The sequence below is a fragment of the Triturus cristatus genome, chromosome 11 (assembly GCF_964204655.1).
Source record: "Triturus cristatus chromosome 11, aTriCri1.1, whole genome shotgun sequence".
In the NCBI taxonomy this organism is placed as follows: Eukaryota; Metazoa; Chordata; class Amphibia; order Caudata; family Salamandridae; genus Triturus; species Triturus cristatus.
The window spans coordinates 1065041518-1065068266 of record NC_140594.1 but is presented as its reverse complement, the minus strand read 5'-3'; the positions used below and the strand labels follow the sequence as shown (position 1 = coordinate 1065068266).

At 45.4% G+C, this 26749-nt stretch overlaps 1 protein-coding gene and 3 pseudogenes across 2 annotated transcripts in view; all 4 read right to left on the bottom strand.

The window, feature by feature from the left end:
- GNB4 (G protein subunit beta 4) overlaps positions 1-26749 on the bottom strand; it is a 684865-nt gene that overhangs the window by 488366 nt on the left and 169750 nt on the right. The gene's annotated exons all lie outside the window — the stretch shown is intronic.
- Positions 13603-13700, bottom strand: LOC146786008 (U6 spliceosomal RNA; annotated as a pseudogene).
- On the bottom strand, positions 16812-16909 carry LOC146786007 (U6 spliceosomal RNA; annotated as a pseudogene).
- Positions 25431-25528, bottom strand: LOC146786006 (U6 spliceosomal RNA; annotated as a pseudogene).

The window sequence follows — 26749 nt, the reverse complement described above, 5'->3', positions numbered from 1 at the left end:
TATCATAGATGATTGGCTGAGCAGTATGTGTTAATAAAGAATTATAACCGATGAAAAAGTGAAAATAAAGGTTTTTGAAAAAACGAGATTGACTGGACTACCTTACCTGACGCACCTCCTGTTGCTTTATTCTAAAATATGGAAATTACTTACCTCACACAAAATCTATCTCACCAATTGTATCACAGACTACATTTTGGTTAATCCACAGAGCTTATTGGACACCATCCCGTTTACACAAGCTGAACATCCTAGATATTCCAAAGTGCTGGAATTGTAAGTAAGAAGTCTAGCACATCTACTTTTTTTTACTGCAAATCAGTAAAACATTCCGTGAAAATGTTTTCTCTTTCATCACTAAAATTTTTGGTATTTTGGTATACACCCTAAACATGAATTTGCATACCTCATTAAGGAATTCCTGTATCCCGGTATCAAAACCAATGACAGCTTTTTAATTGACCTCTTACTAACAACCGCAGTCAAATCAATTACCTACAATTGGAAAGACACAAACAAAGCATCATTCACAGCCTGGTTGAACTGGATAACAGATCAGAGGCGCAGACACCATTGATCTCCAATATTCTCCATGGAAATCTCAACACAGACCTATTTGGAAGTCCTTAGATACATAGTTTAACAGCACCAAACTCCCCTTAATACCTCAGAAATCTTATTGACATCTTGCGGCTACACCAGGCTAGAGTCTCAACCTACACCAAAATCCCATATACAGGAAATCAAATACATCTTGAATCCAATTCCTATACTTGAGCAAGATACCTGACCTTCTCACCTTCTCCTCCTGCATACATAACCTTTTTCTCACTCTTCTTAGACACTTCGGAGTTTACATTCAATGGATATACTTATACCACTGTAATGTTAAAACTTGTTTCTGTCTGCAACTGATATAATTATTTTGTGACTATATAAAAATGCTGTTGAATCCGGACACTCCTCCCTTTAAGCACTTCCTTTTATTGTGTTATATCCAGATGTTTTGGTTTTCTTATCCTTTTGTACTTTACTACTTTTGTGTTTTGTATTCAATACAAAATCAATAAAGATTATTTGAAATAGAAAACGGTTTCTACGCCAGTTACCAGTACACCTGTTCCTGCCCTCTAGGAAACACCCATCCTACTCTTTTATAATTGTATGTGATGGTTATTTTATATTTAAATGTAAAATGTTTACTTCTTCTTTGTGTGATATAAGTTTGCAATAAAACGTAAAAGAATAACCGGAGCTAGCCAAAGCCAAACCTGTTGCCTTTGCTAATGCTTGGTTTTAACTGCAAGCATTTTTCTTACTTAATGGGCCGATTTAGAGTTTTGCAGAGGGGGTACTCGGTGATAGGGGGTCCTCTTCGACAAACTGAAGGCCTGCCCACCTCATTTAGAGACAGGCGGGCATTCAATAGGTCGACGGCTGAGCCTTCTCCGTCTCCACAGAAGACATAGACCCCAACTGAATAAGGGTTGTCAAAGGTTCAGCCTTGTGTCCACACACCTGATTTAGAGTGGACGAACACATGGCCAGTTTTCCTTTTTTCATCACCGTCAGGTAAAACCTATCAGTAATATGCAGTGAAAACTGCAAAATGCTCCCATGGCGATGGGGGCATTGTATGTTTTTTTTACTTTTTTATTTCCCAAAACAAAATTTCACTTTCAGTTTTTGTTTAGGAAAATTAAAAAAACACTTTTTTGTAAGTTTGCCCAGCGGCTCCATCATGTTGACAGAGCTGTCCGTCAAACTTACAATGCATTGACAGGAACTGCCAGTGATAGAGATGTCTGGTGGCTAGTGGACATCTCAGAATTTGACAGATGGGAACTCCATCAGGGAGACGGAGTACTTCATCCGTCCACCAAACTCCCAAATCAGGCTGCCTGCCTGCTTTTCATTTTACGGGCTGCCTTCAAGCGTTGAAAAACAAAATATGGCTATATTTTATGGACTTTGTCGGAATTTGTATGTCAAGAGTGGTAAATGGTTTTGAAAAGAAAAAATCTGTATGTTTTTCGTTTCGACCAAAACAGCAAATACAAACAAGCATTGGAAATGCAAAACGTCTCACATTTGTTTGAGTTAGAGCTATTTGGCATTGTAAATGGCAATGTTTTACCCTATGTGTTATGGAGTGTATGTATGTGGTGTATAGTGGTATTATGTGGGTTGTATTGTAATAGTTCGTTGTGGTTTTGTGTGGTGTGGAATTGTGTAGAGTGGATTTGTGTAGTGGAAATATGTGGCACGGTGTGCTGTGGAATTATGTGGATAGTAATTAAATGGTAGCAATTGTACTGGAATTATTTAGAGTCAGATTGTGTGTTATGGAGGTTTATTATGTGGAACGGTATTGTGAGTTGTGGAGTGGTATGTTGTGGATTTGGATTATGTGGTGTGCTGTTAAATTTTGTGGCATGATGTGGAAATCTGTGGTGTGGATTGGGGGTATGTGGCGTGTTGTGTATTTGAAATATGTTGTTTGGTGTTGAATTATATGGTGTGAATTGGAAATGTGTGGAGTTAAATTGTGTGGCCTGGAACCCGTGCGGCGTTGAGCAAAATTATGCTTATTGGAATTATGTGTCATGGTGTGGAGAGCATTTATGTGGATTGCTGGTATGTGGCATAGAGTGCATTTATGTGGGGTGTATTTATGTCATGTCAAATGGAGCTGCAATTATACTACACCAGCAAAGATACGAGGTAAAAGGTCACTTTTTACTGTACATTCCTACAACAAGAACACATAGCCTTTCCTGTTCACTTGTATAGTTGCAATAGATCTTTGGCTTTTGATGTCACTTCCTGTTACGGAGGATGAATGAAGACAGATCACAAATTAAGAACCTCAGTAAGAAAAAGACATAAAATGTTACACATACAATCCATGGAAAGATATTTTAATCAGGAAATCTTGCAAATGTGTTTTATTTTCAATGTCTGATAAAAACCAAAGAGGTCTCTTGCAATCCTGTTGCGCCTGATAACAGTAGTTACTGGCTATATCAAGACTACCGGAGCCTCAGAAACTCTGCCGATTTGATTTCTTTCACCGGGAACGCCAGCTGGCAAAAAGTAGGCGGAGTCTTTAAGTGAAATACAGGCGGCCTAGGAGCAGAATCACTAATTTCCCTGGTAATTCCTCATTTCTAAGGGGACCCTCATGGTCTCATCTGTAATACCCAGTAACTAGGCCACCGCTGATTTATTTTTTATAGATTCCATTACATGTGACACGCGCCCTTAAAAGGCAATTACAAGTGCTTGCAGAACCTGTTACTCATCCTAATGAAGTAATATTTGATTAGGAAGCATCTGTAATATCATTATATTTTTGGTTGTTCTTCACCTAACCAAACCAAAGATTGTGTCTACAACGTTAAACTATCATAGTAACAAATTATTATGATGTAATCACTCATCAGTATTGCTATGCCACTGTTCCAGTATGTCTTAGAATCGTTAACTCTTTCACTTGTCTAAAGATGCACATGCATATGCCTTGAGTTCCAAAGGACAAACTGGTCTGGGGTTGCTTGTTGTCCCTCATATTGTGGCTCACGATGGGCTGTTCTCATGAGGTCATTCAGTACTGAGGCAGGTTTTTTTCTAGAGAGGTACAGTGAGAGAGAAAATATGGATTGGAATACCATCCCCAGGGACTGACAGTGGTTAGACAATTTCCAAGTCTTCTAACCATCACCTTTGGTGTGACTGATGTAATGCCCTAAGTGGCCAAGAGCATACATAGATGTGGGTCCCTTGCCGACTGTGCCACAGATTCCAAGCTATAACTCCCTGACGAGGCCTAACAAGGCCAAAACCGGTCTGGGGTTGCTTGTGTTTCCTTCTGAAAAGGGACTCACCTTGCAGCTGTGTATAGACTGTGCCCATGAGGAGCAGGGTCAGTACTGAACTGCATAAGGCAGGCCTTTGTCAGAGTGGCACAGTGGGAGACAAATGATGGGATGGAATGCTACCCCAATCAGTTGCTAGAGGTTAGACTATTTTCAGTCATTCCTCCCATCATCCATTGTATGATTTACCAAAAGAGTTCTTACATGTCAGTTCAGAATTGTAGAGCTGTATTTGTTATTGTGAATTATAGCCTTTTCTCAAAGTGTTTCCTACATATGTTTTGCCTCAACAGCATTGTATCATGTATTTAACATTCTTTGAATTAGCGTCCGCATGGAGTAGCAAGACTCACCTCTGCTTATTTTTATCATTCGTCTTAGTTGACTGTCTCTGCATCTCTCTCTTCCTCCATCTGCCCAGCGCCTTGACACCCTCTCGGGTATAAGTACACACTATAAATGTTTATCCTATCTTATCCTACTTTGTGCATTCTCTTAGTTAAACGTTCTGGCCTGTTTCCATTGTTTTAATGCAAGACCCTTAATTATTGGTAAAGTATCCTAATATGGGTGCACAGTCCCTTCAAGAATTTGCTTAACAATGTCGCAGCCAAATTGTGGAGATCGGGCACGGTGTTAACCTCAAAGTCTATGAGGCAATGTCTCACAGAGACAAGAGCCGAACAGTATTTCAAAAATTCAATCTATGCAAAAGGACTGACTCAAAAAGGAAGCTGTAGATCAAAGATTTAAAAAAAAAAATAAGATTTATTACAGCATTTGTGATATATGTTGTTTCTACAAAGTCTGCACCAGTAACACAGCTAATAAAATGGTATTGGGATATAGCTGGACATTGAATTGGTAAGGCCATCATCTGTTACTGTCGCTCAATTCCTTTAAAATTCAACGAACTACTCTGCATGTGAGAAGTCTCACAGGATCTATTTGGACTATGGTCAATGTTGGTCCAGTTCCAGTAGAATTACACAATTTTGTTTCTTTCGAAGATAGAGGCTGCATCTCAAAGGAGTTGATGGATCTTGGGAGTTTTGGTGGGTGGGCTCAATGGCGATGATCGGTCATGGTCAAAGGGGGGGCCGTGCCCTACCTTTTGACCCCTTTTACTCGCCCCACCCTCCTTCTACCATTGGGCGGTTTGAGTCTTCTAAACCGGCGCCCCAAATCGCTACGCATCATTTTTGCAGGCATTCTCCCCATGCTCCTGGTGTTCCTGCCGACGGTAAGGGATCCCTGCAGGCCCTTATGTGGTACGGCATTGCCTCCCTGGTCCGCGTCACTACTGTTATCCCTTTTATCTGGGCACCATTATCACATTTTAAAGGTTTAGGTCATGTTTAGTTTTTGTGTTTTGGGAACACCTCAGAAAACCCCACAGATTCTTCTGCAGATCACAATCTGACCCTCTCCCCAAAATTAAGATTACGGCTTTCATTTTTTTATTTTTGGGTGCTAGTGGTGATGACCTTTTTTTATTGTTATTATTACTAGCTGGGGAAACAAATAATTTAAAGAAAAAGGCACACAAGTACATATTTGTAGTTTTTTTTTCATAAGGAAAAAGTACTACGTTTCCACTGCCACAAGCTTTTCCTTGCCTGGAAAATAAAATAGTGCATTTTGTACAGAATATACTGCAATCTCTCTCATGAGGATGTCTGGGAAGAGAAGCAGGTCTTCCAGAAGGATCCGTCCCTCTTTTTTTCCAGCCTCCTTGGTTGGAGTGTGGGGTGGAAGTGGGAACAAGTCCTCAGGAAATGCATTTCATGTCGATTTTGTTGACTCGAGGAGTAGGGGCGGAGGAGTGATACCTAATGTCCAACAGCAAACAGCATGCTGGGCAGGCAGGAAACACTTTTCATGAAGCTAAAATAATTGTTATGAGTGCCGCGTTCTTTTTTTTTTTTTTTTTAAACTAGGTATAGAACTATAATAATTTATATTTATTAAGCTCACATTCGTTTTTCAGAAAACAAATATCCAGTTTTTATGAGACTTTCCTCGCCTTTCTCCAAAACAATGTTGTAGTTTCATTCCCATTTTAGTCCCTACATTAAGGCATATTTAATAGCCACGCCTCCCAAAGCTGCTGGTCCTGATCCACATTATATTTGGTGGAGCTGGAGGTGGTTGAGGGCACGAAAGGAGTATGATGTAGTGGGGAAAGACTGAGGCCAAGCCTGCCTCTGTGTGCTCTTCTTTCAAATCCCACTTTGGAATTCGCCAATGCAGAAACATTTTCTACAACCTCTGTAAGACCGTCCTCAGCTACTGACTCTGACTGCAAGTCTCTCCTGAAGGAAGGATTGCATTCCCCCTTGGGACTGTGAAGGTGTGCCGTCTGTATGTCCGGCTCCTTCCCTGTGTCATTGACAAATGGACCGTTCTCCGGAGCGGCTCCCCTGAAAGACTTCAGTAACTCCCTGTGTGGTGCTGCTCCCTGTGTGGTGCTGCCATTTCCTTCAGTATGTTAAGCTTCAGTGTAAGCTGCTCCATCGTCTTGAAGATCATGTCCAAGTCACGAATTACAAGGCTGGCGATTAATTCTGCAGAAGTAGCAACCTCTGTGCTTCCGAATTGAGGTCTTTGTTTACTGGAGTTGATGTAACTGATTGTCTGTGCACTAAAGGTACTAGGACCAGCCTTACTTTCAGTCCTGTCGGTCTGACAAGTTCTCCCTACAGGTGGTATGAGGTCATCATCAGCTAAGTTAGCTTCGCCTCCCACATTCTTCAGTTCGGTTTCTGATAGGCAGCTGTCTGGCAATGGAATGATAGTATTATTGCCCACCATCTCAGCTTCGCTCACAATTTAATGCTGCCTTGTCCATGTGAACACTGCTCCTCCAAGAACACCTGTGCTTTCTGTGGTTCAGACTTCAGATGCTGGTTGATTCTCCCTTGTTGCTGGCACTGCTGCCTTTCCAAACCGGTAATGTTCATGTCTCTGAAGCTAAGGCAATCAGTAGTATCTATAGGAGCCATGCAGCTCCCAGAGCTGCTCTCTGAATGTCTTTGGGTGAAAGCTCCAGCAGAATAACACCCATCTCCAGTTTGTGGGGGTCAGGTCATCCTCAGGTGCGCATTTCAAATCCCTCTCAAAGTCACTATCATTGCGTGGTGAAATGTCCTGCAGAATCAAATGTCGTAGGATCATAACATCCCCAAGTGCAGAGTCTGCTAACCCTCCTGTGATTTCGGTAGCCTGGGCAGAGCTCAATGCATCGCACTGAGGGAGCTTTACAAGATACTTCTCTGTTTTCTGTTCTTCCAATGATGCAGTCAGTTGAGTTGGCGTCAGAGGGGCCTCTTTGTCTTCGTTGTACCCTATATACGGCTCTTTTATTAGAACTGGATGTTTTACTCGTCTCAGCAGTTCTTCAGAATTGTGATAATCATCCTCAAGTGCAGAGTCTGCTAACCCTCCTGTGATTTCGGTGGCCACGGCAGAGCTCAATGCATCGCACTGAGGGAGCTTTACAAGATACTTCTCTGTTTCCTGTTCTTCCAATGACACAGTCAGTTGAGTTGGTGTCTTCGTTGCACCCTATCTCCAGCTCTTTTATTAGAACTGGATGTTTTACTCTTCTCAGCAGTTCTTCAGAATTGTGATAATCATCCTCAAGTGCAGCGTCTCCTAACCCTCCTGTGATTTTGGTGGCCTGGGCAGAGCTCAATGCATCGCACTGAGGGAGCTTTACAAGATACTTCTCTGTTTCCTGTTCTTCCAATGATACAGTCAGTTGAGTTGGCGTCAGAGGGGCCTCTTTGTCTTCGTTGCACCCTATCTCCGGCTCTTTTATTAGAACTGGATGTTTTACTCGTCTCAGCAGCTCTCCAGAATTGTGATAATCATCCTCAAGTGCAGCGTCTCCTAACCCTCCTGTGATTTTGGTGGCCTGGGCAGAGCTCAATGCATCGCACTGAGGGAGCTTTACAAGATACTTCTCTGTTTCCTGTTCTTCCAATGACGCAGTCAGTTGAGTTGGTGTCTTCGTTGAACCCTATCTCCAGCTCTTTTATTAGAACTGGATGTTTTACTCGTCTCAGCAGTTCTTCAGAATTGTGATAATCATCCTCAAGTGCAGAGTCTGCTAACCCTCCTGTGATTTTGGTGGCCTGGGCAGAGCTCAATGCATCGCACTGAGGGAGCTTTACAAGATACTTCTCTGTTTCCTGTTCTTCCAATGATACAGTCAGTTGAGTTGGCGTCAGAGGGGCCTCTTTGTCTTCGTTGTACCCTATCTCCCGCTCTTTTATTAGAACTGGATGTTTTACTCGTCTCAGCAGCTCTCCAGAATTGTGATAATCAAACTCAAGTGCAGAGTCTGCTAACCCTCCTGTGATTTCGGTGGCCTGGGCAGAGCTCAATGCATCGCACTGAGGAACTTTACAAGATACTTCTCTGTTTCCTGTTCTTCCAATGACGCAGTCAGTTGAGTTGGCGTCAGAGGGGCCTCTTTGTCTTCGTTGAACCCTATCTCCAGCTCTTTTATTAGAACTGGATGTTTTACTCGTCTGAGCAGCTCTCCAGAATTGTGATAATCATCCTCAAGTGCAGCGTCTGCTAACCCTCCTGTGATTTCGGTGGCCTGGGCAGAGCTCAATGCATCACACTGAGGGAGCTTTACAAGATACTTCTCTGTTTCCTGTTCTTCCAATGATGCAGTCAGTTGAGTTGGCGTCAGAGGGGCCTCTTTGTCTTCGTTGTACCCTATCTCTGGCTCTTTTATTAGAACTGGATGTTTTACTCGTCTCAGCAGTTCTTCAGAATTGTGATAATCATCCTCAAGTGCAGCGTCTGCTAACCCTCCTGTGATTTCGGTGGCCTGGGCAGAGCTCAATGCATCGCACTGAGGAACTTTACAAGATACTTCTCTGTTTCCTGTTCTTCCAATGACGCAGTCAGTTGACTTCGCGTCAGAGGGGTCTCTTTGTCTTCGTTGTACCCTATCTCCAGCTCTTTTATTAGAACTGGATGTTTTACTCGTCTCAGCAGTTCTTCAAATTGTGATAATCATCCTCAAGTGCAGAGTCTGCTAACCCTCCTGTGATTTCGGTGGCCTGGGCAGAGCTCAATGCATCGCACTGAGGAACTTTACAAGATACTTCTCTGTTTCCTGTTCTTCCAATGACGCAGTCAGTTGAGTTGGTGTCTTCGTTGAACCCTATCTCCAGCTCTTTTATTAGAACTGGATGTTTTACTCATCTCAGCAGCTCTCCAGAATTGTGATAATCATCCTCAAGTGCAGCGTCTGCTAACCCTCCTGTGATTTCGGTGGCCTGGGCAGAGCTCAATGCATCGCACTGAGGGAGCTTTACAAGATACTTCTCTGTTTCCTGTTCTTCCAATGACGCAGTCAGTTGAGTTGGTGTCTTCGTTGAACCCTATCTCCAGCTCTTTTATTAGAACTGGATGTTTTACTCATCTCAGCAGCTCTCCAGAATTGTGATAATCATCCTCAAGTGCAGCGTCTGCTAACCCTCCTGTGATTTCGGTGGCCTGGGCAGAGCTCAATGCATCGCACTGAGGGAGCTTTACAAGATACTTCTCTGTTTCCTGTTCTTCCAATGATGCAGTCAGTTGAGTTGGCGTCAGAGGGGACTCTTTGTCTTCGTTGAACCCTATCTCCAGCTCTTTTATTAGAACTGGATGTTTTACTCGTCTCAGCAGTTCTTCAGAATTGTGATAATCATCCTCAAGTGCAGAGTCTGCTAACCCTCCTGTGATTTTGGTGGCCTGGGCAGAGCTCAATGCATCGCACTGAGGGAGCTTTACAAGATACTTCTCTGTTTCCTGTTCTTCCAATGACGCAGTCAGTTGAGTTGGTGTCTTCGTTGAACCCTATCTCCAGCTCTTTTATTAGAACTGGATGTTTTACTCGTCTGAGCAGCTCTCCAGAATTGTGATAATCATCCTCAAGTGCAGCGTCTGCTAACCCTCCTGTGATTTCGGTGGCCTGGGCAGAGCTCAATGCATCGCACCGAGGGAGCTTTACAAGATACTTCTCTGTTTCCTGTTCTTCCAATGATGCAGTCAGTTGAGTTGGCGTCAGAGGGGCCTCTTTGTCTTCGTTGTACCCTATCTCCGGCTCTTTTATTAGAACTGGATGTTTTACTCGTCTCAGCAGTTCTTCAGAATTGTGATAATCATCCTCAAGTGCAGAGTCTGCTAACCCTCCTGTGATTTCGGTGGCCTGGGCAGAGCTCAATGCATCACACTGAGGGAGCTTTACAAGATACTTCTCTGTTTCCTGTTCTTCCAATGATGCAGTCAGTTGAGTTGGCGTCAGAGGGGCCTCTTTGTCTTCGTTGTACCCTATCTCTGGCTCTTTTATTAGAACTGGATGTTTTACTCGTCTCAGCAGTTCTTCAGAATTGTGATAATCATCCTCAAGTGCAGCGTCTGCTAACCCTCCTGTGATTTCGGTGGCCTGGGCAGAGCTCAATGCATCGCACTGAGGAACTTTACAAGATACTTCTCTGTTTCCTGTTCTTCCAATGCCGCAGTCAGTTGACTTCGCGTCAGAGGGGTCTCTTTGTCTTCGTTGTACCCTATCTCCAGCTCTTTTATTAGAACTGGATGTTTTACTCGTCTGAGCAGCTCTCCAGAATTGTGATAATCATCCTCAAGTGCAGCGTCTGCTAACCCTCCTGTGATTTCGGTGGCCTGGGCAGAGCTCAATGCATCGCACTGAGGGAGCTTTACAAGATACTTCTCTGTTTCCTGTTCTTCCAATGATGCAGTCAGTTGAGTTGGCGTCAGAGGGGCCTCTTTGTCTTCGTTGTACCCTATCTCCGGCTCTTTTATTAGAACTGGATGTTTTACTCGTCTCAGCAGTTCTTCAGAATTGTGATAATCATCCTCAAGTGCAGAGTCTGCTAACCCTCCTGTGATTTCGGTGGCCTGGGCAGAGCTCAATGCATCACACTGAGGGAGCTTTACAAGATACTTCTCTGTTTCCTGTTCTTCCAATGATGCAGTCAGTTGAGTTGGCGTCAGAGGGGCCTCTTTGTCTTCGTTGTACCCTATCTCTGGCTCTTTTATTAGAACTGGATGTTTTACTCGTCTCAGCAGTTCTTCAGAATTGTGATAATCATCCTCAAGTGCAGCGTCTGCTAACCCTCCTGTGATTTCGGTGGCCTGGGCAGAGCTCAATGCATCGCACTGAGGAACTTTACAAGATACTTCTCTGTTTCCTGTTCTTCCAATGACGCAGTCAGTTGACTTCGCGTCAGAGGGGTCTCTTTGTCTTCGTTGAACCCTATCTCCAGCTCTTTTATTAGAACTGGATGTTTTACTCGTCTGAGCAGCTCTCCAGAATTGTGATAATCATCCTCAAGTGCAGCGTCTGCTAACCCTCCTGTGATTTCGGTGGCCTGGGCAGAGCTCAATGCATCGCACTGAGGGAGCTTTACAAGATACTTCTCTGTTTCCTGTTCTTCCAATGATGCAGTCAGTTGAATTGGCGTCAGAGGGGCCTCTTTGTCTTCGTTGAACCCTATCTCCAGCTCTTTTATTAGAACTGGATGTTTTACTCGTCTGAGCAGCTCTCCAGAATTGTGATAATCATCCTCAAGTGCAGCGTCTGCTAACCCTCCTGTGATTTCGGTGGCCTGGGCAGAGCTCAATGCATCGCACTGAGGGAGCTTTACAAGATACTTCTCTGTTTCCTGTTCTTCCAATGATGCAGTCAGTTGAATTGGCGTCAGAGGGGCCTCTTTGTCTTCGTTGTACCCTATCTCCGGCTCTTTTATTAGAGCTGGATGTTTTACTCGTCTCAGCAGCTCTCCAGAATTGTGATATTCATCCTCAAGTGCAGAGTCTGCTAACCCTCCTGTGATTTCGGTGGCCTGGGCAGAGCTCAATGCATCGCACTGAGGGAGGTTTACAAGATACTTCTCTGTTTTCTGTTCTTCCAATGATGCAGTCAGTTGAGTTGGCGTCAGAGGGGCCTCTTTGTCTTCGTTGTACCCTATCTCCGGCTCTTTTATTAGAACTGGATGTTTTACTCGTCTCAGCAGCTCTTCAGAATTGTGATAATCATCCTCAAGTGCAGCGTCTGCTAACCCTCCTGTGATTTCGGTGGCCTGGGCAGAGCTCAATGCATCGCACTGACGAACTTTACAAGATACTTCTCTGTTTCCTGTTCTTCCAATGACGCAGTCAGTTGAGTTCGCGTCAGAGGGGGTCTCTTTGTCTTCGTTGTACCCTATCTCCAGCTCTTTTATTAGAACTGGATGTTTTACTCGTCTCAGCAGTTCTTCAGAATTGTGATAATCATCCTCAAGTGCAGAGGCTGCTAACCCTCCTGTGATTTTAGGGGCCTGGGCAGAGCTCAATGCATCACACTGAGGGAGCTTTACAAGATACTTCTCTGTTTCCTGTTCTTCCAATGATGCAGTCAGTTGAGTTGGCGTCAGAGGGGCCTCTTTGTCTTCGTTGAACCCTATCTCCCACTCTTTTATTAGAACTGGATGTTTTACTCGTCTCAGCAGCTCTCCAGAATTGTGATAATCATCCTCAAGTGCAGCGTCTGCTAACCCTCCTGTGATTTCGGTGGCCTGGGCAGAGCTCAATGCATCACACTGAGGGAGCGTTACAAGATACTTCTCTGTTTCCTGTTCTTCCAATGACGCAGTCAGTTGAGTTGGCATCATAGGGGCCACTTTGTCTTCGTTGCACCCTATCTCTGGCTCTTTTATTAGAACTGGATGTTTTACTCGTCTCAGTAGTTCTTCAGAATTGTGATAATCATCCTCAAGTGCAGAGTCTGCTAACCCTCCTGTGATTTTAGGGGCCTGGGCAGAGCTCAATGCATCGCACTGAGGGAGCTTTACAAGATACTTCTCTGTTTCCTGTTCTTTCAATGATACAGTCAGTTGAGTTGGCGTCAGAGGGGCCTCTTTGTCTTCGTTGCACCCTATCTCCAGCTCTTTTATTAGAACTGGATGTTTTACTCGTCTCAGCAGCACTTCAGAATTGTGATAATCATCCTCAAGTGCAGAGTCTGCTAACCCTCCTGTGATTTCGGTGTCCTGGGCAGAGCTCAATGCATCGCACTGAGGAACTTTACAAGATACTTCTCTGTTTCCTGTTCTTCCAATGATGCAGTCAGTTGAGTTGGCGTCAGAGGGGCCTCTTTGTCTTCGTTGCACCCTATCTCCAGCTCTTTTATTAGAACTGGATGTGCAACTCGTCTCAGCAGTTCTTCAGAATTGTGATCATCTCGAGGAACTTCTTCCTTTTCTGATACAGTGCAGTTTTCAGCAGAGATAATGGGTAGGACGACAGAATTCTGCAGCACCACACTGACAGGAGGAGGCGTGTGATTGACCAGTTCCAGCTTCCGTCTACAGGAGTTCCTCATTGCACCTTTCACTGCTTCTTCAATTAGATTGTTCCACCTGTTTATCTCCAGAGAAGTGAGTGCCACAAGCTCGTAGATCTGAGGTCCAAGCTCGGATGTGGAAATGATGAAAAGGACTCGCTCATCTGTAGCCACGACACGGACAAGCACAGAGTTCAGTTTTATAACAGGGCTGACAGTCAGTTTAGTAGCGGATGAACCAAGAGCTGTTTTACTGCAGCACTTGAGAGTAAGTTTTTCACCCTGTTTCTGCAGCAGCACTAAAAGATCCTCCAGTAGCAGCACATGCACATCTAAAGATGGAGATACAATGTAGACACAGAGACAAAACAAAAAAATATGGAACGCTCACAAATTTGCGTGTCATCCTTGCGCAGGGGCCATGCTAATCTTCTCTGTATTGTTAAGATTACGGCTTTCATGTTTAAAATTGCGTGTTACTTATGTAATACCTTCTGATATCATGTAATACAAAGAATACACTGTAAAAGGTTTCTATGAAATTACAAGAGTTGAACCGAATGGGGGTCTTGGGTTAATGCTGATCACTTAACTTATTGCTTCAAGGGGGCTTTGGCTTTTCGTTTTTAGGTCTCGCCTAGCGTTGCAGCGCATGCGCTGCACACTCGGCGAGATTTATTGTCAACGAGGAGTTTGAGAAAAGGGCTTGAAGCCCCGCCCCTTATTTCCATGGGCTGGCGTAACCATTTATGGTGAAGGGTGGGCTGCCATTGGAATTTAGCTGTTTGGGCTGCCTCCCTTTCGCTTTTTGGATCGGCCCACCAAGACTGGCTCGTCTGCTTTCCTTCTGTCACAAATGAATTTCTTATCTTTACAAGGCGTCACGTGTACTGCATGCTCCGGGCTTCCTGCAACCACGCTGCCTTCACGCCTGGAGCACGCGCCAGTCGGCTCTCTCATTGGTTAGCGACCTCCGACTTTACACGCTATCGTGTGTCACGTTCTGCAAATCCTTGTCATAGATATATTAAAAAGGGGCAAAGCAGAGTACGGAGCTGCTGTCGTATACGTGTGTGTGTGTGTTTGGGGTAAATATGTCTTTAATTGTATACCTGGGTGCGTTTGTGTGTGTCAGGAGTTGTTGGTGTGGGTTTCTATTTGTGTGTCTGCGTGCGTCGGCTGGCGTCTGTGGGGGTCGGTAGTTGCGGATGAGGGGCGCTCAGCAGTTCTTCAGAATTGTGATAATCATCCTCAAGTGCAGAGTCTGCTAACCCTCCTGTGATTTTAGGGGCCTGGGCAGAGCTCAATGCATCGCACTGAGGGAGCTTTACAAGATACTTCTCTGTTTCCTGTTCTTCCAATGACGCAGTCAGTTGAGTTGGCGTCAGAGGGGCCTCTTTGTCTTCGTTGAACCCTATCTCCAGCTCTTTTATTAGAACTAGATGTTTTACTCGTCTCAGCAGCTCTCCAGAATTGTGATAATCATCCTCAAGTGCAGCGTCTGCTAACCCTCCTGTGATTTCGGTGGCCTGGGCAGAACTCAATGCATCGCACTGAGGGACCGTTACAAGATACTTCTCTGTTTCCTGTTCTTCCAATGACGCAGTCAGTTGAGTTGGTGTCTTCGTTGAACCCTATCTCCAGCTCTTTTATTAAAACTGGATGTTTTACTCGTCTCAGCAGTTCTTCAGAATTGTGATAATCATCCTCAAGTGCAGAGTCTGCTAACCCTCCTGTGATTTCGGTGGCCTGGGCAGAGCTCAATGCATCGCACTGAGGAACTTTACAAGATACTTCTCTGTTTCCTGTTCTTCCAATGACGCAGTCAGTTGAGTTGGTGTCTTCGTTGAACCCTATCTCCAGCTCTTTTATTAGAACTGGATGTTTTACTCATCTCAGCAGCTCTCCAGAATTGTGATAATCATCCTCAAGTGCAGCGTCTGCTAACCCTCCTGTGATTTCGGTGGCCTGGGCAGAGCTCAATGCATCGCACTGAGGGAGCTTTACAAGATACTTCTCTGTTTCCTGTTCTTCCAATGATGCAGTCAGTTGAGTTGGCGTCAGAGGAGACTCTTTGTCTTCGTTGAACCCTATCTCCAGCTCTTTTATTAGAACTGGATGTTTTACTCGTCTCAGCAGTTCTTCAGAATTGTGATAATCATCCTCAAGTGCAGAGTCTGCTAACCCTCCTGTGATTTCGGTGGCCTGGGCAGAGCTCAATGCATCGCACTGAGGGACCGTTACAAGATACTTCTCTGTTTCCTGTTCTTCCAATGATGCAGTCAGTTGAGTTGGCGTCAGAGGGGCCTCTTTGTCTTCGTTGTACCCTATATCCGGCTCTTTTATTAGAACTGGATGTTTTACTCGTCTCAGCAGCTCTTCAGAATTGTGATAATCATCCCCAAGTGCAGAGTCTGCTAACCCTCCTGTGATTTCGGTGGCCTGGGCAGAGTTCAATGCATCGCACTGAGGGAGCTTTACAAGATACTTCTCTATTTCCTGTTCTTCCAATGATGCAGTCAGTTGAGTTGGCGTCAGAGGGGCCTCTTTGTCTTCGTTGTACCCTATCTCCTGCTCTTTTATTAGAACTGGATGTTTTACTCGTCTCAGCAGTACTTCAGAATTGTGATAATCATCCTCAAGTGCAGAGTCTGCTAACCCTCCTGTGATTTCGGTGGCCTGGGCAGAGCTCAATGCATCACACTGAGGGAGCTTTACAAGATACTTCTCTGTTTCCTGTTCTTCCAATGATGCAGTCAGTTGAGTTGGCGTCAGAGGGGCCTATTTGTCTTCGTTGTACCCTATCTCCGGCTCTTTTATTAGAACTGGATGTTTCACTCGTCTCAGCAGTTCTTCAGAATTGTGATAATCATCCTCAAGTGCAGCGTCTGCTAACCCTCCTGTGATTTCGGTGTCCTGGGCAGAGCTCAATGCATCGCACTGAGGAACTTTACAAGATACTTCTCTGTTTCCTGTTCTTCCAATGATGCAGTCAGTTGAGTTGGCGTCAGAGGGGCCTCTTTGTCTTCGTTGCACCCTATCTCCAGCTCTTTTATTAGAACTGGATGTGCAACTCGTCTCAGCAGTTCTTCAGAATTGTGATCATCTCGAGGAACTTCTTCCTTTTCTGATACAGTGCAGTTTTCAGCAGAGATAATGGGTAGGACGACAGAATTCTGCAGCACCACACTGACAGGAGGAGGCGTGTGATTGACCAGTTCCAGCTTCCGTCTACAGGAGTTCCTCATTGCACCTTTCACTGCTTCTTCAATTAGATTGTTCCACCTGTTTATCTCCAGAGAAGTGAGTGCCACAAGCTCGTAGATCTGAGGTCCAAGCTCGGATGTGGAAATGATGAAAAGGACTCGCTCATCTGTAGCCACGACACGGACAAGCACAGAGTTCAGTTTTATAACAGGGCTGACAGTCAGTTTAGTAGCGGATGAACCAAGAGCTGTTTTACTGCAGCACTTGAGAGTAAGTTTTTCACCCTGTTTCTGCAGCAGCACTAAAAGATCCTCCAGTAGCAGCACATGCACATCTAAAGATGGAGATACAATGTAGACACAGAGACAAAACAAAAAAATATGGAACGCTCACAAATTTGCGTGTCATCCTTGCGCAGGGGCCATGCTAATCTTCTCTGTATTGTTAAGATTACGGCTTTCATGTTTAAAATTGCGTGTTACTTATGTAATACCTTCTGATATCATGTAATACAAAGAATACACTGTAAAAGGTTTCTATGAAATTACAAGAGTTGAACCGAATGGGGGTCTTGGGTTAATGCTGATCACTTAACTTATTGCTTCAAGGGGGCTTTGGCTTTTCGTTTTTAGGTCTCGCCTAGCGTTGCAGCGCATGCGCTGCACACTCGGCGAGATTTATTGTCAACGAGGAGTTTGAGAAAAGGGCTTGAAGCCCCGCCCCTTATTTCCATGGGCTGGCGTAACCATTTATGGTGAAGGGTGGGCTGCCATTGGAATTTAGCTGTTTGGGCTGCCTCCCTTTCGCTTTTTGGATCGGCCCACCAAGACTGGCTCGTCTGCTTTCCTTCTGTCACAAATGAATGTCTTATCTTTACAAGGCGTCACGTGTACTGCATGCTCCGGGCTTCCTGCAACCACGCTGCCTTCACGCCTGGAGCACGCGCCAGTCGGCTCTCTCATTGGTTAGCGACCTCCGACTTTACACGCTATCGTGTGTCACGTTCTGCAAATCCTTGTCATAGATATATTAAAAAGGGGCAAAGCAGAGTACGGAGCTGCTGTCGTATACGTGTGTGTGTGTGTTTGGGGTAAATATGTCTTTAATTGTATACCTGGGTGCGTTTGTGTGTGTCAGGAGTTGTTGGTGTGGGTTTCTATTTGTGTGTCTACGTGCGTCGGCTGGCGTCTGTGGGGGTCGGTAGTTGCGGATGAGGGGCGCTCAGCAGTTCTTCAGAATTGTGATAATCATCCTCAAGTGCAGAGTCTGCTAACCCTCCTGTGATTTTAGGGGCCTGGGCAGAGCTCAATGCATCGCACTGAGGGAGCTTTACAAGATACTTCTCTGTTTCCTGTTCTTCCAATGACGCAGTCAGTTGAGTTGGCGTCAGAGGGGCCTCTTTGTCTTCGTTGAACCCTATCTCCAGCTCTTTTATTAGAACTAGATGTTTTACTCGTCTCAGCAGCTCTCCAGAATTGTGATAATCATCCTCAAGTGCAGCGTCTGCTAACCCTCCTGTGATTTCGGTGGCCTGGGCAGAACTCAATGCATCGCACTGAGGGACCGTTACAAGATACTTCTCTGTTTCCTGTTCTTCCAATGACGCAGTCAGTTGAGTTAGTGTCTTCGTTGAACCCTATCTCCAGCTCTTTTATTAAAACTGGATGTTTTACTCGTCTCAGCAGTTCTTCAGAATTGTGATAATCATCCTCAAGTGCAGAGTCTGCTAACCCTCCTGTGATTTCGGTGGCCTGGGCAGAGCTCAATGCATCGCACTGAGGAACTTTACAAGATACTTCTCTGTTTCCTGTTCTTCCAATGACACAGTCAGTTGAGTTGGTGTCTTCGTTGAACCCTATCTCCAGCTCTTTTATTAGAACTGGATGTTTTACTCATCTCAGCAGCTCTCCAGAATTGTGATAATCATCCTCAAGTGCAGCGTCTGCTAACCCTCCTGTGATTTCGGTGGCCTGGGCAGAGCTCAATGCATCGCACTGAGGGAGCTTTACAAGATACTTCTCTGTTTCCTGTTCTTCCAATGATGCAGTCAGTTGAGTTGGCGTCAGAGGGGACTCTTTGTCTTCGTTGAACCCTATCTCCAGCTCTTTTATTAGAACTGGATGTTTTACTCGTCTCAGCAGTTCTTCAGAATTGTGATAATCATCCTCAAGTGCAGAGTCTGCTAACCCTCCTGTGATTTCGGTGGCCTGGGCAGAGCTCAATGCATCGCACTGAGGGACCGTTACAAGATACTTCTCTGTTTCCTGTTCTTCCAATGATGCAGTCAGTTGAGTTGGCGTCAGAGGGGCCTCTTTGTCTTCGTTGTACCCTATATCCGGCTCTTTTATTAGAACTGGATGTTTTACTCGTCTCAGCAGCTCTTCAGAATTGTGATAATCATCCCCAAGTGCAGAGTCTGCTAACCCTCCTGTGATTTCGGTGGCCTGGGCAGAGTTCAATGCATCGCACTGAGGGAGCTTTACAAGATACTTCTCTATTTCCTGTTCTTCCAATGATGCAGTCAGTTGAGTTGGCGTCAGAGGGGCCTCTTTGTCTTCGTTGTACCCTATCTCCGGCTCTTTTATTAGAACTGGATGTTTTACTCGTCTCAGCAGTACTTCAGAATTGTGATAATCATCCTCAAGTGCAGAGTCTGCTAACCCTCCTGTGATTTCGGTGGCCTGGGCAGAGCTCAATGCATCACACTGAGGGAGCTTTACAAGATACTTCTCTGTTTCCTGTTCTTCCAATGATGCAGTCAGTTGAGTTGGCGTCAGAGGGGCCTCTTTGTCTTCGTTGTACCCTATCTCCGGCTCTTTTATTAGAACTGGATGTTTCACTCATCTCAGCAGTTCTTCAGAATTGTGATAATCATCCTCAAGTGCAGCGTCTGCTAACCCTCCTGTGATTTCGGTGGCCTGGGCAGAGCTCAATGCATCGCACTGAGGAACTTTACAAGATACTTCTCTGTTTCCTGTTCTTCCAATGATGCAGTCAGTTGAGTTCGCGTCAGAGGGGTCTCTTTGTCTTCGTTGTACCCTATCTCCAGCTCTTTTATTAGAACTGGATGTTTTACTCGTCTCAGCAGTTCTTCAGAATTGTGATAATCATCCTCAAGTGCAGAGTCTGCTAACCCTCCTGTGATTTCGGTGGCCTGGGCAGAGCTCAATGCATCGCACTGAGGGAGCTTTACAAGATACTTCTCTGTTTCCTGTTCTTCCAATGACGCAGTCAGTTGAGTTGGTGTCTTCGTTGAACCCTATCTCCAGCTCTTTTATTAGAACTGGATGTTTTACTCGTCTGAGCAGCTCTCCAGAATTGTGATAATCATCCTCAAGTGCAGAGTCTGCTAACCCTCCTGTGATTTCAGTGGCCTGGGCAGAGCTCAATGCATCGCACTGAGGGAGCTTTACAAGATACTTCTCTGTTTCCTGTTCTTCCAATGATGCAGTCAGTTGAGTTGGCGTCAGAGGGGCCTCTTTGTCTTCGTTGTACCCTATCTCCGGCTCTTTTATTAGAACTGGATGTTTTACTCGTCTCAGCAGTTCTTCAGAATTGTGATAATCATCCTCAAGTGCAGCGTCTGCTAACCCTCCTGTGATTTCGGTGGCCTGGGCAGAGCTCAATGCATCGCACTGAGGGAGCTTTACAAGATACTTCTCTGTTTCCTGTTCTTCCAATGACGCAGTCAGTTGAGTTGGCGTCAGAGGGGCCTCTTTGTCTTCGTTGAACCCTATCTCCAGCTCTTTTATTAGAACTGGATGTTTTACTCGTCTGAGCAGCTCTCCAGAATTGTGATAATCATCCTCAAGTGCAGCGTCTGCTAACCCTCCTGTGATTTCGGTGGCCTGGGCAGAGCTCAATGCATCGCACTGAGGGAGCTTTACAAGATACTTCTCTGTTTCCTGTTCTTCCAATGATGCAGTCAGTTGAGTTGGCGTCAGAGGGGCCTCTTTGTCTTCGTTGTACCCTATATCCGGCTCTTTTATTAGAACTGGATGTTTTACTCGTCTCAGCAGCTCTTCAGAATTGTGATAATCATCCCCAAGTGCAGAGTCTGCTAACCCTCCTGTGATTTCGGTGGCCTGGGCAGAGCTCAATGCATCGCACTGAGGGAGCTTTACAAGATACTTCTCTGTTTCCTGTTCTTCCAATGATACAGTCAGTTGAGTTGGCATCAGAGGGGCCTCTTTGTCTTCGTTGTACCCTATCTCCGGCTCTTTTATTAGAGCTGGATGTTTTACTCGTCTCAGCAGCTCTCCAGAATTGTGATATTCATCCTCAAGTGCAGAGTCTGCTAACCCTCCTGTGATTTCGGTGGCCTGGGCAGAGCTCAATGCATCGCACTGAGGGAGCTTTACAAGATACTTCTCTGTTTTCTGTTCTTCCAATGATGCAGTCAGTTGAGTTGGCGTCAGAGGGGCCTCTTTGTCTTCGTTGTACCCTATCTCCGGTTCTTTTATTAGAACTGGATGTTTTACTCGTCTCAGCAGCTCTTCAGAATTGTGATAATCATCCTCAAGTGCAGCGTCTGCTAACCCTCCTGTGATTTCGGGGCCTGGGCAGAGCTCAATGCATTGCACTGACGAACTTTACAAGCTACTTCTCTGTTTCCTGTTCTTCCAATGACGCAGTCAGTTGAGTTCGCGTCAGAGGGGGTCTCTTTGTCTTCGTTGTACCCTATCTCCAGCTCTTTTATTAGAACTGGATGTTTTACTCGTCTCAGCAGTTCTTCAGAATTGTGATAATAATCCTCAAGTGCAGAGGCTGCTAACCCTCCTGTGATTTTAGGGGCCTGGGCAGAGCTCAATGCATCGCACTGAGGAACTTTACAAGATACTTCTCTGTTTCCTGTTCTTCCAATGACGCAGTCAGTTGAGTTCGCGTCAGAGGGGTCTCTTTGTCTTCGTTGTACCCTATCTCCGGCTCTTTTATTAGAACTGGATGTTTTACTCGTCTCAGCAGTTCTTCAGAATTGTGATAATCATCCTCAAGTGCAGCGTCTTCTAACCCTCCTGTGATTTCGGTGGCCTGGGCAGAGCTCAATGCATCGCACTGAGGAACTTTACAAGATACTTCTCTGTTTCCTGTTCTTCCAATGACGCAGTCAGTTGAGTTTGCGTCAGAGGGGCCTCTTTGTCTTCGGTGAACCCTATCTCCAGCTCTTTTATTAGAACTGGATGTTTTACTCGTCTCAGCAGTTCTTCAGAATTGTGATAATCATCCTCAAGTGCAGAGTCTGCTAACTCTCCTGTGATTTTAGGGGCCTGGCAGAGCTCAATGCATCACACTGAGGGAGCTTTACAAGATACTTCTCTGTTTCCTGTTCTTCCAATGATGCAGTCAGTTGAGTTGGCGTCAGAGGGGCCTCTTTGTCTTCGTTGTACCCTATCTCCGGCTCTTTTATTAGAACTGGATGTTTTACTCGTCTCAGCAGTTCTTCAGAATTGTGATAATCATCCTCAAGTGCAGAGTCTGCTAACCCTCCTGTGATTTCGGTGGCCTGGGCAGAGCTCAATGCATCACACTGAGGGAGCGTTACAAGATACTTCCCTGTTCTTCCAATGACGCAGTCAGTTGAGTTGGCATCATAGGGGCCTCTTTGTCTTCGTTGCACCCTATCTCCGGCTCTTTTATTAGAACTGGATGTTTTACTCGTCTCAGCAGTTCTTCAGAATTGTGATAATCATCCTCAAGTGCAGAGTCTGCTAACCCTCCTGTGATTTTAGGGGCCTGGGCAGAGCTCAATGCATCGCACTGAGGGAGCTTTACAAGATACTTCTCTGTTTCCTGTTCTTTCAATGATACAGTCAATTGAGTTGGCGTCAGAGGGACCTCTTTGTCTTCGTTGCACCCTATCTCCGGCTCTTTTATTAGAACTGGATGTTTTACTCGTCTCAGCAGTTCTTCAGAATTGTGATAATCATCCTCAAGTGCAGCGTCTGCTAACCCTCCTGTGATTTCGGTGGCCTGGGCAGAGCTCAATGCATCGCACTGAGGAACTTTACAAGATACTTCTCTGTTTCCTGTTCTTCCAATGACGCAGTCAGTTGACTTCGCGTCAGAGGGGTCTCTTTGTCTTCGTTGTACCCTATCTCCAGCTCTTTTATTAGAACTGGATGTTTTACTCGTCTCAGCAGTTCTTCAAATTGTGATAATCATCCTCAAGTGCAGAGTCTGCTAACCCTCCTGTGATTTTAGGGGCCTGGGCAGAGCTCAATGCATCGCACTGAGGGAGCTTTACAAGATACTTCTCTGTTTCCTGTTCTTCCAATGACGCAGTCAGTTGAGTTGGCGTCAGAGGGGCCTCTTTGTCTTCGTTGAACCCTATCTCCAGCTCTTTTATTAGAACTGGATGTTTTACTCGTCTGAGCAGCTCTCCAGAATTGTGATAATCATCCTCAAGTGCAGCGTCTGCTAACCCTCCTGTGATTTCGGTGGCCTGGGCAGAGCTCAATGCATCGCACTGAGGGAGCTTTACAAGATACTTCTCTGTTTCCTGTTCTTCCAATGATGCCGTCAGTTGAGTTGGCGTCAGAGGGGCCTCTTTGTCTTCGTTGTACCCTATATCCGGCTCTTTTATTAGAACTGGATGTTTTACTCGTCTCAGCAGCTCATCAGAATTGTGATAATCATCCCCAAGTGCAGAGTCTGCTAACCCTCCTGTGATTTCGGTGGCCTGGGCAGAGCTCAATGCATCGCACTGAGGGAGCTTTACAAGATACTTCTCTGTTTCCTGTTCTTCCAATGATACAGTCAGTTGAGTTGGCATCAGAGGGGCCTCTTTGTCTTCGTTGTACCCTATCTCCGGCTCTTTTATTAGAGCTGGATGTTTTACTCGTCTCAGCAGCTCTCCAGAATTGTGATATTCATCCTCAAGTGCAGAGTCTGCTAACCCTCCTGTGATTTCGGTGGCCTGGGCAGAGCTCAATGCATCGCACTGAGGGAGCTTTACAAGATACTTCTCTGTTTTCTGTTCTTCCAATGATGCAGTCAGTTGAGTTGGCGTCAGAGGGGCCTCTTTGTCTTCGTTGTACCCTATCTCCGGCTCTTTTATTAGAACTGGATGTTTTACTCGTCTCAGCAGCTCTTCAGAATTGTGATAATCATCCTCAAGTGCAGCGTCTGCTAACCCTCCTGTGATTTCGGGGCCTGGGCAGAGCTCAATGCATTGCACTGACGAACTTTACAAGCTACTTCTCTGTTTCCTGTTCTTCCAATGACGCAGTCAGTTGAGTTCGCGTCAGAGGGGGTCTCTTTGTCTTCGTTGTACCCTATCTCCAGCTCTTTTATTAGAACTGGATGTTTTACTCGTCTCAGCAGTTCTTCAGAATTGTGATAATAATCCTCAAGTGCAGAGGCTGCTAACCCTCCTGTGATTTTAGGGGCCTGGGCAGAGCTCAATGCATCGCACTGAGGAACTTTACAAGATACTTCTCTGTTTCCTGTTCTTCCAATGACGCAGTCAGTTGAGTTCGCGTCAGAGGGGTCTCTTTGTCTTCGTTGTACCCTATCTCCGGCTCTTTTATTAGAACTGGATGTTTTACTCGTCTCAGCAGTTCTTCAGAATTGTGATAATCATCCTCAAGTGCAGCGTCTGCTAACCCTCCTGTGATTTCGGTGGCCTGGGCAGAGCTCAATGCATCGCACTGAGGAACTTTACAAGATACTTCTCTGTTTCCTGTTCTTCCAATGACGCAGTCAGTTGAGTTCGCGTCAGAGGGGTCTCTTTGTCTTCGTTGTACCCTATCTCCAGCTCTTTTATTAGAACTGGATGTTTTACTCGTCTCAGCAGTTCTTCAGAATTGTGATAATCATCCTCAAGTGCAGAGTCTGCTAACTCTCCTGTGATTTTAGGGGCCTGGCAGAGCTCAATGCATCACACTGAGGGAGCTTTACAAGATACTTCTCTGTTTCCTGTTCTTCCAATGATGCAGTCAGTTGAGTTGGCGTCAGAGGGGCCTCTTTGTCTTCGTTGTACCCTATCTCCGGCTCTTTTATTAGAACTGGATGTTTTACTCGTCTCAGCAGTTCTTCAGAATTGTGATAATCATCCTCAAGTGCAGAGTCTGCTAACCCTCCTGTGATTTCGGTGGCCTGGGCAGAGCTCAATGCATCACACTGAGGGAGCGTTACAAGATACTTCCCTGTTCTTCCAATGACGCAGTCAGTTGAGTTGGCATCATAGGGGCCTCTTTGTCTTCGTTGCACCCTATCTCCGGCTCTTTTATTAGAACTGGATGTTTTACTCGTCTCAGCAGTTCTTCAGAATTGTGATAATCATCCTCAAGTGCAGAGTCTGCTAACCCTCCTGTGATTTTAGGGGCCTGGGCGGAGCTCAATGCATCGCACTGAGGGAGCTTTACAAGATACTTCTCTGTTTCCTGTTCTTTCAATGATACAGTAAATTGAGTTGGCGTCAGAGGGGCCTCTTTGTCTTCGTTGCACCCTATCTCCAGCTCTTTTATTAGAACTGGATGTGCAACTCGTCTCAGCAGTTCTTCAGAATTGTGATCATCTCGAGGAACTTCTTCCTTTACTGATACAGTGCAGTTTTCAGCAGAGATAATGGGTAGGACGACAGAATTCTGCAGCACCACACTGACAGGAGGAGGCGTGTGATTGACCAGTTCCAGCTTCCGTCTACAGGAGTTCCTCATTGCACCTTTCACTGCTTCTTCAATTAGATTGTTCCACCTGTTTATCTCCAGAGAAGTGAGTGCCACAAGCTCGTAGATCTGAGGTCCAAGCTCGGATGTGGAAATGATGAAAAGGACTCGCTCATCTGTAGCCACGGCACGGACAAGCACAGAGTTCAGTTTTATAACAGGGCTGACAGTCAGTTTAGTAGTGGATGAACCAAGAGCTGTTTTACTGCAGCACTTGAGAGTAAGTTTTTCACCCTGTTTCTGCAGCAGCACTAAAAGATCCTCCAGTAGCAGCACATGCACATCTAAAGATGGAGATACAATGTAGACACAGAGACAAAACAAAAAAATATGGAACGCTCACAAATTTGCGTGTCATCCTTGCGCAGGGGCCATGCTAATCTTCTCTGTATTGTTAAGATTACGGCTTTCATGTTTAAAATTGCGTGTTACTTATGTAATACCATCTGATTTCATGTAATACAAAGAATACACTGTAAAAGGTTTCTATGAAATTACAAGAGTTGAACCGAATGGGGGTCTTGGGTTAATGCTGATCACTTAACTTATTGCTTCAAGGGGGCTTTGGCTTTTCGTTTTTAGGTCTCGCCTAGCGTTGCAGCGCATGCGCTGCTCACTCGGCGAGATTTATTGTCAACGAGGAGTTTGAGAAAAGGGCTTGAAGCCCCGCCCCTTATTTCCATTGGCTGGCGTCACCATTTATGGTGAACGGTGGGCTGCCATTGGAAATTAGCTGTTTGGGCTGCCTCCCTTTCGCTTTTTGGACCGGCCCACCTAGACTGGCTCGTCTGCTTTCCTTCTGTCACAAATGAATTTCTTATCTTTACAAGGCGTCACGTGTACTGCATGCTCTGGGCTTCCTGCAACCACGCTGCCTTCACGCCTGGAGCACGCGCCAGTCGGCTCTCTCATTGGTTAGCGACCTCCGACTTTACACGCTATCGTGTGTCACGTTCTGCAAATCCTTGTCATAGATATATTAAAAAGGGGCAAAGCAGAGTACGGAGCTGCTGTCGTATACGTGTGTGTGTGTGTTTGGGGTAAATGTGTCTTTAATTGTATACCTGGGTGCGTTTGTGTGTGTCAGGAGTTGTTGGTGTGGGTTTCTATTTGTGTGTCTGCGTGCGTCGGCTGGCGTCTGTGGGGGTCGGTAGGTGCGGATGAGGGGCGCTCAGCAGTTCTTCAAATTGTGATAATCATCCTCAAGTGCAGAGTCTGCTAACCCTCCTGTGATTTTAGGGGCCTGGGCAGAGCTCAATGCATCGCACTGAGGGAGCTTTACAAGATACTTCTCTGTTTCCTGTTCTTCCAATGACGCAGTCAGTTGAGTTGGCGTCAGAGGGGCCTCTTTGTCTTCGTTGAACCCTATCTCCAGCTCTTTTATTAGAACTGGATGTTTTACTCGTCTGAGCAGCTCTCCAGAATTGTGATAATCATCCTCAAGTGCAGCGTCTGCTAACCCTCCTGTGATTTAGGTGGCCTGGGCAGAGCTCAATGCATCGCACTGAGGGAGCTTTACAAGATACTTCTCTGTTTCCTGTTCTTCCAATGATGCAGTCAGTTGAGTTGGCGTCAGAGGGGCCTCTTTGTCTTCGTTGCACCCTATCTCCGGCTCTTTTATTAGAACTGGATGTTTTACTCGT